We start from the raw sequence: 11,966 nt of genomic DNA, 5'->3' as shown, positions 1-11,966 counted from the left end.
ACTTTTATTTTATTTAAGCCACTATTATTTGGGGTTGTTCTGATACACTCAACCTAAACTAATCTTAGTGACTATAACTAGAGATGTAGATTTGAGAACCGATATCATATAGATGGTATTTAAAACAATGGGTTCAGTGAGCTTACTAAGTAGAGATTGTAGAGAGGAGAAAGCCTGCGATTAAGCCCTGGAATCAACCAAGATTTAGAAGTCAGCCATAGAAGATGGGACCAGAAAAGAAGACTGAAAGGGAAGAGTAAAATAAATGGAAAATCAGGAGAGTGTGACGCGAACAGAGGCCTAACGCAGAAATTATTTTTGGAAGGAAAGAGGAGTGAACTATATCAAATACTACTGGGAAGTGAAGATGAAGACAGAGAATTGATCATTAGATTTAACAAAATAAAAGTCATGAATGACCTAGGTAAGAGTCATTTCAGTGGAGTGATGAAGACAAGCCCTACCGGGGCAAATGGAAGAGAACTGGAGGTAAAAAAGGAGAAAGCAAATACAGATATCTGTTTTGAGATGCTTTACTATGAAGAGGAGCAGAGAAGAGGTAATGGGGTCAAAGGAGAGTTTACGATGAGCAATACTAAGACAGGTTTGCAGACTGATGGGAGTGGTCCAATAACAGGGAGAAACTGATAACGCAGGAAAAGGTGAATAATCGCAGAAATAAAATGCTTGAAAAGGAAGACTAGATAGAGACCAAAGTCCACCAGGAGGGTTGCCTCTGACAGACACCGACCTATGGGAGAGCAGTTCCCAGGAAAAATGATGGAGGCAAAATCCAATTATGTGAGGTTCAGGAGCAAATACAGGGTTAAAAATGACACAAGTAAAATGACATTAGTGTTTGCCTTTGGGTAATACAGGATTTGGGATTATTTTTTTTCTGGTCTTCTTCATGCATTTCTGTGACTTGCAAATTTTCTAGAAGGAGTTCTTACTGCTATCATAATTAGAAAAAAACTTGAAAAAAGTGAAAGACAAGTGCAGTCAGCTAGTGCATTCATTTTCATCTGTCTTGGAACTAGGCCCACCCTTCGGAATAGAGGAAATATAGCAAGAGCAGCTAGACGCAGATGTGACCCTGCAGGAAGGCGTTGTTCATGATGAAACCATTTCTTCTTTTTTAATCCCTAGTCCCCTCTTTATTGGGAGCTACCAACCCAATGTGCTCCAGATAAAGGAGGAAGTCTAATCTAGCAGGCAGAACACAATGGCTACAGTCATTGTAGTGTTTCAGGATTGTGACTGCCCCAGGCAGATTCCTGGTGCTCACTGGGGGGACAGAGGCTAGGAATAGGACATCCCAAGCAGGTGAGGCTTGGAAGTCTAGGTAGATAGGCAGTGAGCAATAGAAATGTCTTCCTGCAGGCAGCCACGCAACTCAAGTTCAAGAGCAGAACTGGTGGAGCCGGAGGTGGGCTTGGACGATCAAAGCTAAGCCCCAGTAGGGCCCATCATGGAACTACATTTAACAGAGGCCTGACATTCACGAAGGGGCTCTGAGCTGGTCATTGCCAAGTGAAGTTTCATACACATTACAGAGATGCACCAAGAGGATTGAAGGAAGACAGCTCTCATCATACAGCGTGAACATGCCTCCCATCACCACGCCATTCATCTGTCACGCACTATGAATTATGATATTTATAATCCCGCAATTACCTTATGAGCAGCACAATTACATTGCATTGGTTTTTTGTTTGTTTTAAAAGCACTGAATTTTTCAATGGACATATTTAAAATACACTAAATTTAAAGCGAACCCTGTTTTAGTATTTCTTTATTTTTTTTAATGAATAGACTACTTTTTAGAACAGTTCTAGATTTACAGAAAAATTGAACAGATAGTCCAGTTCTTATATCCTTCCCTCCCCCACTCCTACACACAGTTTCTCTCATTATTAACACTTTGTGTTAGTGAGGTGTATTTGCACAATTTTGTTATAATTGATGAACCAGCACTGATACATGATTATTAACTGAAGTCCATAACTTACATTAAGATTCACTCTTTGTACATATCCTGGGTCTTGACAAATGCATAGGCCACACCTCCACAATTACAGTATCATACAGACTAGTTTTGTTGCTCTAAAACTCCCCTGTGTCTTACCTATTCAGCCCTCAACCCTCTCCCTGGACCCTTGGCAACCACTGATCTTTTTACTGTCTCCATAGTTTTGCCCTTCCCAGGACGTCATACAGTTGGAATCACACAGCGTGTAGCCCTTTCAGATTGGCTTCTTTCACTTAGTAATAGGCATTTAAGTTTCCTCCATGTCTTTCTGTGGCTTGATGGCTCCTTTCTTTTTACTGCTGAGTAATATTCCCTTGTCTGGATGTACCACAGTTTATCTATCCATTCATCTAATGGAGGGTACCTTGGTTGCTTCCAAGTTTTGGCAATTAAAAACAAAACTGTTGCAAACATCCATGGGCAGGTTTTTGTGTGAACACAAGTTTTCAATTCATGTAGGTGAAATCAAGGAGTGCAAATGCTGGATCATATGGTAAGAGTATGTTTAATTTTGTAAGAAACCACCAAAGTGTCTTGCAAAGTGGCTGTACCAGCCTACATCCCCACCAGCAACGAATGGGAGCTTCTGTGGCTCCACATCCTCTCCAGCATTTGGTGTTGCCAGTGTTTTGGATCTTAGCTATTCTAATAGGTGCGTAGTGGTATATCTTGTTTCAATTTGGGATTTCCTAATGACATATGATGTTAAGCATCTTTTCATACGAGTGTTTGCCATGTATATCTTCTTTGATGAGGTGTCTGTTCAAATCTTTTGCCCGTTTTTTGAGTTGTTTGTTTTCTTATTTTGAGTTTTAAGAGTTTTTTGTATATTTTGGACACAAGTCCTCTATCACACGTGTGTTTTGCAAATATTTTGTCTTGGTCTGTGTCTTGCTTTTTCATTCTTTTAGCATTTATTTAATATACTAAAAGCCTCAAAAATTGCAAGTGACTCAGGCCTTTCTTCACTTCCGAGGAAGCAGAGATGAGGTTGGTTATCCAGATAAGAATTTCTGGACCTGTGTGGCCATGAGATGTGTGGGACTCTTAGCCTCTCAGACTAGCAGTCACTGGGGAGCAAGTTAAGAAAAAAGAGATAATAATATCATATGACAAACACTGGGCATTTTACATACATTATTTCACAACTATCTTATGAAGTAGATCAGGTCATTTATATGGGAAGAAATCTATCGAGTCTACCAAGAATCAAACAAGTTAAGCAAACCGTCCAGGGTCTCATGTCTATTACATGGTGGCTTTGGGACTCAAATAACCACATGACACCACAGGACCAGATGGAAGGCTAACCTATCTCAGGGTAGGTCTCACGAGGGACGGACCACAGAGTAAACCACTGCATCCAGAGGTGCTGAAGCTGAGGCTCACTCTGGGCCAGTGTTGAGATCTAAGGGGCTCCCATCTGAGGGGGAGAACTGCTCACATAAGATGGATCCAGAGGGTCTGCTTGGTTTGAAGCAGGATCTCAACAAGCAGCTGGGGATATAGGAAGCAGGGTCTGATCCTTGAGGGAGAAGAAATGCAGAAATGAATAGAGAATTAAGGCTCCAGACAAGTACACTGGGGCCCAGTACAAGGCTGCAAACAGAGCTGGGAGACTGGAGCCAAAGGAAGACAGCCCAGGCACAAGCTATGCACAGCAATATCGTGGGCATTCTAGAGATCCTAGAGGGAAGGAGATGAGGGTTGTCGGGCCATCACAGGGTCATGGAACAAGGCCACTTTGTACCACTGGTTGATGGGTCTGAGCCTGTCTTATTAGGGACAAGCTCAGGGTCTGTATATGGCTAAGGTTTCAAGTTAAACATCCTCAGAGCCTACCTTTGAGGGAGCATTAAGGAAACACCAAGGAAGGCAGAAACCCCAAGTGATGCTCAAGCTCTAGGCTAGCATTTGGGGAGGAAAGCTGAGAGCTCAGTTATCAGAAGAGAGCACCGCAGGCTGTCCGATGCCTGTTCTCAGTGCTGAGCAGATCCTGAAACTCCTGTGACCTCAGGACTCATCCCAGGGCTGAGCCTAAAGGCGGGGCCACGTGGGCCCCACTGCAGAAATGAGGGTGTGGCCAAGACAGCACACCTGTGCGAGGCTGGTGGCTGGGACACTGTGGGAAGAAGACTCGGGCAACAGACTCTACAGACCAATCAAATTCTACAAACCGAAAGCCCAGCTCCTTCAGGATTCGGGTCCTGAAAGCAACACATAAACCGAAGTTTTGTAAATTGATACTTAAAGGGACCTAAGGGGATTTTTTGTTTAAAAGGAATAATACGGTGAATTCTTTTTATAATGTGAATTATGACCCCCTAATTATTATTATTATTATTATTGAAAATCTGTGTATTGAAAATCCGGTTTCGATCCATTGGATTTTCTTAAATAGCGCACCCTTTTAATCTGATTTCTTTCTATTAGAGAGTAATATATACATATACATAACTGATATTTCTGAAAAAGCAATAGATGTTACTAGTACTTCTTGATTCTAGCAAGGTTTAAATTTTAATCCCTACAATATATTCGTTAAACTAAAAACTATGGTCTAAACCAGTAGCTCCCAAACCTGACTGCACACAGAATTAAACTGGGAGTTTTAGAGAACACAGATTTCAGGCCCCGCCTCTTGAGTTTCCGATTCAATGGAAAACACAGGAAGGCACCAGGCACTCCCCAATGGGAGTTTATGGCTTAGAATCCTTTGTGCAGCCACAGAGATTGAGAGCAGATTAACCCATAGCTGATTTTATTGCTACTGTCCCAGGCTCTCCCTCCCCCAGTGCCAATGAGAAAGAGATTTCCAGCTTACATTAAACATAGTGATTCCACAATGTGGGGCTACTGGTCTAATGAGATGGTCTCCAGAGCCAAGGAGTGGGCAACTGCTCTGCAGCCGGATGTGCGGGCAGACCCTGGTCACAGCAGGTCCTTTGGCTCCCAGTGTAGACCTGTAGGTACGAGGCAGAGTGTGTCACTGTGCCCAAGGGGCTGTGAATTTTACCTGTAATTTTAGCAGGGGAGTTTGTATCCACTCATTTCATACCTAAAAATGATTAGAAGAAAACGGAACACGCTCCTATGGTTAGCAGAATAACGTTCCCCCACCCCTAATGATGTCCATGTCCTGTTTCCCGAAACTGTGGATATGTTAGGTTGTGTGGCAAAAACAAGTGGTTGCTAATCAGCTGACTTGGAGATGGGGAGATTATCTGGATTATCTGGGTGGGTCCAGTGTAATCACAAGGGCCCTTAAAAATAGAAAAGGGAGGGAGGAGAGAGAGCCTAAGAGATAACAGCGTGAGAAGGACTCCACATTGCTAGAGAAATGAAGCCACAAGCCAATGAATGTGAGTGTCCTCTAGAAGCTGGAAAAAGCAAGAAACTGAGATAGAAAGAGCACAGCTCTGCTGACACCTTGATTTTAGCTCGGTGAGACCCGAGTCAGACCTCTAACCTCTAGAACTGGACAACAATAAATGTGTGTTGTTTTAAGCCACTAAATTTGTGGTAATTTTTTTACAGCAGGAATAGGAAACTAATATAACACCCATGACCAAGTTCTCAAAATTTTTTTTCCTTTAAAATGCAAGAAAAAAAAAAACTAGAACTTAAAATCTGACAGCCTGTCACTTCTCCTTTTTATTATTGCAAGGCCCTGCAAGCCATCTCTAATATTTTACTGTTTTTCTCTTGGAAGATTCTGTATCTAAGATAACCAGGCTTATTTATTGGGCCAAGTTTTGAACATAGTATGATGAGATTGTTGTAAGATCCAGGATCCATATTTTTAAAACCTCCCTTGGTGTCTCCAGGTTTGAAAATCACTGGTCTAAAATTTAAATTCTAGACCACATAATTACGAGTGGCTGCATGCCTGGAGAATGAGCACAGTGGATTATTATTAACCTAGGAGGACATAACAAATGTGGGGTCCACAGAGACTGGGTCTGGTGATGTAACATTTCATCAGCGACCTGAATAATGGAATGGTGAGCATGCTCATTAGCTACGAATGTGGTACCACAATGGAAAACAGGCGGAGGAGGGCATTTTAATTAACTAATGAGGGTTGTTAGGATGGGGAGAATATTGATTCAAAGGACAGGTGACAGCAGGGTGAGGAAGTGCCGGAGGAGTTGCTGGGAACTGAATGAAGTTCAGTGACAGTGAGGGCAAACGCAGAATAATGCATGTTCTGTAGAAGGGAAGGAAACAGCACAATAACAGGCGGGGCGGGGGAAGACTGCAAAATCAGAGAAAGATCCTGAGGTAAGTCTGATCACGGAGTTGGGCGGGCGCTGGGGGGTGGTGCAGGAAGGCCACTTGGCCTGGGCCTCACATTCACATGGGCCCTGAAATTTAGAATTCTGGCATCATTTTGGCATCTGATAAAGGTGTTCATTTGCTCGTGTAAACCTGTAAAGCTCACCACGGTTTTGTAATCCCATTTTTGCAACTTTTCCTTTTTTAATGCACTGGGAGCCTCAAAAACGGAACGTGGCCTGGATGTCTCAGTTCGAGAGTCCTGACTGGAGATCACGGTGGAACACAAGATTTAATGGGTACTGCAGTTGGTGAAGCAAGCATCACTGTGCAGCCACAGGGTATTTGTGGGAGGATTCACAACGAGCAGCGAGGGCCTCTAGCAAGCAAGGCTGGGGGAATTCGAATCCAGGGAGGAAAGGAGATTTACTTTGTTCCTGAAGAAACTATTAATAGGTACTTTGTTGTTTTCTGACCCCCCCCCCCCCGAGTTACACAAGCACAGAATCCAAGATGTCGGGTAGTCCTATGAGGCTTGCCACGAAAAACAGCAGCCCCCCAGGCCCTCCTCACCGTTTTCCACACTCTTACCTCTTTCGGATGATTCTTTTGGTATTTACCTCCAGGTCTCTAAATTAAGGCGCTTCAAATACTATTCCTTGTTTTTCAGAGTCAACCGTTATCTGGTTTGTCCCCACAATAGAAGGCAATGATTTGGTGTCCTTCCGCCGGGTGCTCCCACCAGACCTCATTCTTCTGCATCCCCATTTCTTCCAAGCCAGTTGTGTTGTAATCTTGGTCAGGTGAATATTCATTGTTTGCGTTGTTGAGACTGTAAAACACCCTTCACAGCTAGACTAGAGTAAATTATGATAACTCCTCCTTTCCTGCACACCTCTTTGTTGTCCTTGGAGCTAATAACTGTCTTGGTTTTCATTTGCTCCATTTTCTGTGTATTTGTATCTGCCATTTGTCTACATCTGCTCCCGAGACATTCAGAATCTTTGGATGTTCTAAGCATCTCCCAATCTCTCCCAAAGCCTTCCAACGTGCTGCAACCTGGACCTGAGGCACAGCTCTCGTCTTGGGACCTCCCTTCACTGTCATCCCAGTGATTGTCTTGCCTCCCTCCTGGGTGAACTCTGTTCCCCTTTTTCTTGATTTGCTCCATGTTTTGACGCATATTCTGGAGACTTTCTGAGGCAGGGGAATGAAATGTAAAGTTTTGAGATCTTGCATGTGTGAAAATGTTCTTAATCTACCCTGACACTTGAAATAACAGCAATCGTTTGGGCAGGGTATAGAATTCTAAATTAGAAATAATTTTCCTTGAGAAATTTGAAGGCCGTCACCATCTGGCCTCCAGGGTTGCTGTGGAGAAGTCTGAAACCATTCGGACTCATCATCCTTCATGTAAGACCTCGTTTCCCAGCCTCTTTGTAAGCTTGCAGTATCTTCTCTTTGTCCTCTTTGTTCTGAGATTTCATGCTGGCCTGCCTTGGGGTGGGTGTACTTTCAATCCTTGTGCCTGCATTTGGTGGTCCTTTTATTCCAGAAACACATGCTCCTCTGTTGTGGGAAATATTTTGGAATTATGTCTTTAATGACTTCCTGTCCTCTGGTTTCTCTGTTTTTCCTCTTTGAAAATCCTATTTTCATATATTAGATCTCCTGTTCTGGGCTCCTCATCGTTCTTATCTTTCCTTTCGTTTGTCCATTTTGCTCTAATTTCAGGGAGATTTACTCTTCTTTATTCTCTAACCCTTTTATTGAATTTTCACTTTTATTGTCATATTTCTAATTTCCAAGAGGTCTGATTTGTCCCCTGAATGCTGCTTTTTCTAGTTTGATGGTTATGTATCTCAGCCCCGAGAATATTAATCAGAGGGTTTTGGACATTTTCTTGAACGTGCATGGTCTCTCTTTCCTCCAATTCCTTTTTTCTGTTCATTTTGTTCTCTGTACTTCACGTGAGAGGTTTCCCTCAATGGCTAGTACTCCTTGATCGTCTGCTCCTCTTTAAGAATGGGGGTTGAGAAGCTGAGTGGAAGGTCTGCATCCATAGGGGCTTGTTGACCAGAGACTGCACTAGGTATTCTGGCTGGGCTGTGTGGTTGGAGGGCCCCCACATTAGTACCTTTAAGTTTGTCCTCTTTGGGAGACCAAATTCTCCAGAGAGGACTCTTTCAGGCTCATGCCTGGAGGATAGAATTCTGGCTACAGGCATCGTGGGAGCCCAGTGGGGAAAGAGCTGTGGTCTCCATTTATTCGCTTAACCCCTCTGTTTTCGGTACGTCACCCACTTCTCCACTCTGCACCATGTCCTCCAGTCTAGACACCTTCTGTTCTAGTCGCTCTGCAGTGGGGGGGGGCAGGGAGGGGTGGGGGGGTGGGGGGGGAGGGGGGGGGTGGGCACAGGCCGGGCTGTGTGGAGTGCGGAGTAGGTCTGGGAGTCTAACCGATTCCTAAATAGGCTTGGAACCGCTCCTTCTGGTTTTAGCGTGTCCACCTCTTTGCCACAGGTATCTGGTGCTGCCAATTCCAGAGCCTTTAGGGATTCTGCTCAATTTCTCAAATTTCCCCAGTGCTGGCCTAGGATTCAGTGTTCCCATGTCTGCTGCATCATTGGTCACATTTCTTATTTTCCAGCTGTTAAAATTTTGTTGCTATGGGGAGTTAAAAAAAAAACATTTTGTTGCTATTTTTCCTTCCCTTTAAAAAAATTCACTTACAGGGCCAGCCCCGTGGCTAAGTTCACACGCTCCGCTTTGGAAGCCCAGGGTTTTGCCAGTTCAGATCCTGGGTGGAGACCTAGCACCACTCATCAGGCCATGCTGAGGCGGCGTCCCACACAGCACAAGCAGAGGCACTCACAACTGCAATATACACCTATTTACTGGGGGGCTTTGGGAAAAAGAAGGAAAAATTTTAAAAAAATAATAATGATTTTAAAAGTTATCTTCCTTGTTAAAAAAATTCATTTACCATCATTTTAGTGAGATTTCAGGAAAAGAGAAAAGAAGAGATGTGTGCATGCTGAATCCTCTCTGTTTACCCGGAAGATTTACTTCTCACATTTACCTTTTTCTATTATTTCATTTTTTTAATCCATGTTTGCTTACTAGTTATTATTCATTGTTTTCCTTTCCAAGTTACGACAATTTAGTTGCTTTTTTCAAAGCAGCTGTAAGAGGATAGCGCATAGGAACAATGAAATAATCATCAGCCTTTTTAAGGCTTTGCGAGCTTCCCCAGTGCTGATCTGTGTAGCAGGGGCATGTACATGCATGTGTATTTGCCAAGAGACAGCCGCAGCCTCCCTGGGGGAGAGCACATACCCACAAGTGATGACGCAAGACCGGGAATAGCAATACCCCTCCAAGAAGGAGATAAAGTTGGTCAAAATGAGTCATGGTCAGGAGTGTGAAATTTCCCCAGTCGTTACTTCTGCCTGGAGAAGAATTTCCAATTTGCTTAAACACTTGACTTATCCCGCTCATGAAGAATTCTCTGAAGCAGCCGTCTCCAAATTGTTTGATTGACATTCTTATAAGAAAAACGTTTTTAACACACTCTCAAATAGGTAAATTTATTTACTTGCAAATTATACATGTCTTACTCTATCAATATTATCCATGGTATTAATACACATACAAGTAGAGATTTTTAAAGGATGCAATAGAAAATAAATAGAATTAGAAGTTCTAATATTTTCCTTCAGCACCCCAGCAAATCACCTTGCACATCACAGAACTCTCAAGCAGGCTGAGTATCAGAGCACCTGCGAAGGTTTTTCACAGTCCTGCTCCAGGCCTACCTGGCATATGAATCAGAACTTCTGAGGGTGGGACCCTGGCAAGGGCATTTTGAAAAAGTTTCCCCACTGAGTCCCATGTGCACCTCTGGTTAAGAAATACAACTCCAAAGATTTCAAAATTAGAGCCCTTGAAAAAGAATAAGTAGTAGTCAAATGGCTACCCAAGTGCAAAAAGCAGGCTAATGATACTGGGAGATTCTGAGCTTGATTAAATATCTGGAATGTCATGTACCTCAAAAAATTCTGTCTCCTTCCCACAACTCCATATTTTTCTTCCTCTATATCTGTCCTTTCTCTTTACTTCTTAGGATAACTTTAACTTTTCTGTTATAACAAATAGGTATTCAATGTAGAAAATGTAGATAAGCAAAAAGAAGAAAATAAAAGCTCATCTATAATTCTACCATTCCAAGAAAACACTTAAAGTTTTTATTTATAGCCTTCCAGATATTTATGGCAACACATGCTTAAAATGGGATCATAGGGGCCAGCCCGGTGGCGCAGGGGTTAAGTGCACACATTCCGCTTCAGTGGCCGAGGGTTGGCTAGTTCGGATCCCGCGTGCGGACAAGGCACCACTTGGCAAGCCATGCTCTGGCAGGCATCCCACATAGAAAGTAGAGGAAGATAGGCACGGATGTGAGCTCAGGGCCAGTCTTCCTCAGCAAAAAGAGGAGGATTGGCAGCAGATGTTAGCTCAGGACTAATCTTCCTCAAAAAGTAAGGGGGGGAGGATCATACTGTACATGCTCTTTTAAACATTTTCACTCGGTAATTATTTTTTTTCCAGGACAACAAGAATGAAAGCTCCAACAGAGCAGTGGACAGTGGTGGGACAGCTGATCCGCGTGCACAGAGCAGGTAGTCAGAAGCCCCCTGAGTGCAGCTGAACAGCTGGGTCCTCCAACTAATATTCTCTCCCTTCCCCTTCTGATCCTTCCTTATTTTGCGTCTCTTGTTCTGATTGCTTTCTACATGCCCTTTCTCTTTTCTTTTACTTTCTCCCCTCATCTCTCTTCACTAAAGCAACCGAGCAAGGCTTTCAGGACAAGGGTTAATATTTGACAGAATGAAACTTCCCGATAATTTGACAAGGGATGCCTAACCAGGAAGCTGAAGAGACAGCTGCACCCTTCTCTGCAAAGAGGATCTTCTGAGCAAGCCCAGGCAAGAGCCCTCTGTTCTTGATGACTATCTGTTATTTCCACTTGGGAGCCCAAATTAAAGTTGCTTATTTGCCTTAGAAGCAAAGTTCAGCCAGAGGCAGCCTGGGGTGCCCAGGTTGTCCGAGAAGAGCCATTTGAGGGAAATTGCATTTCTGGAATTGAAACCAAGGGAGGTGGAACTGCAGTCGACACAAGGCAAGGACTGAGAAGGAGGCAGGGATGACAATCCAGAACAAACCAGCCACAGCACTCCCACTTGGAGAATAATCAGTTTCCCCAGTGGTGTTATAAAACCGGTTGCAAAAAACCAGTTCCTCTTGCTTTAGGTGGCAAGGATCTTCCGAGTGCTGGTTACCCTCTCACAGCTTTTCAACCTGCTGCCAAAGAAATTTCCATCTGTAGTTATTAATCCACTGGTATTGAGGAAAGTTCCTGAACTTTGAAAGCTTGTTTGGGCTGGTATGAAAGAAAATAAGCACTTTCCACCACAGCAGAGCCAAACTGTGCTTTCTAGAGGCTGTGGAAAATTGTTTTCATTAAACGCAAATCATTGCCCCCCAAACCAATGTTCTTGGGGATGAAATTGTCTTTGGCTCCATTAACTCTGAGAGGCTACATTAGCCAGTTCTCTAACGGCACTCTGCTATGGAAGGTTCTAGAAAATGAATAGAAA

At 43.3% G+C, this 11,966-nt stretch overlaps 1 long non-coding RNA gene across 1 annotated transcript; it reads left to right on the top strand.

Annotated features, from left to right (window-relative positions):
- The first annotated feature begins 6,309 nt into the window (after nucleotides 1-6,309).
- LOC139046565 (uncharacterized) lies at nucleotides 6,310-11,286 on the top strand. The gene is made up of 4 exons (XR_011506709.1): nucleotides 6,310-6,766; nucleotides 6,981-7,113; nucleotides 10,918-10,988; nucleotides 11,154-11,286. It is a non-coding gene; the product is annotated as an uncharacterized lncRNA (long non-coding RNA).
- The last annotated feature ends 680 nt before the right edge of the window (nucleotides 11,287-11,966 follow it).

Source organism: Equus asinus, chromosome 11 (genome assembly GCF_041296235.1).
Source record: "Equus asinus isolate D_3611 breed Donkey chromosome 11, EquAss-T2T_v2, whole genome shotgun sequence".
In the NCBI taxonomy this organism is placed as follows: domain Eukaryota; kingdom Metazoa; phylum Chordata; class Mammalia; order Perissodactyla; family Equidae; genus Equus; species Equus asinus.
The sequence above is the reverse complement of the archived record's forward strand: the minus strand, read 5'-3'. Positions and strand labels throughout refer to the sequence as shown.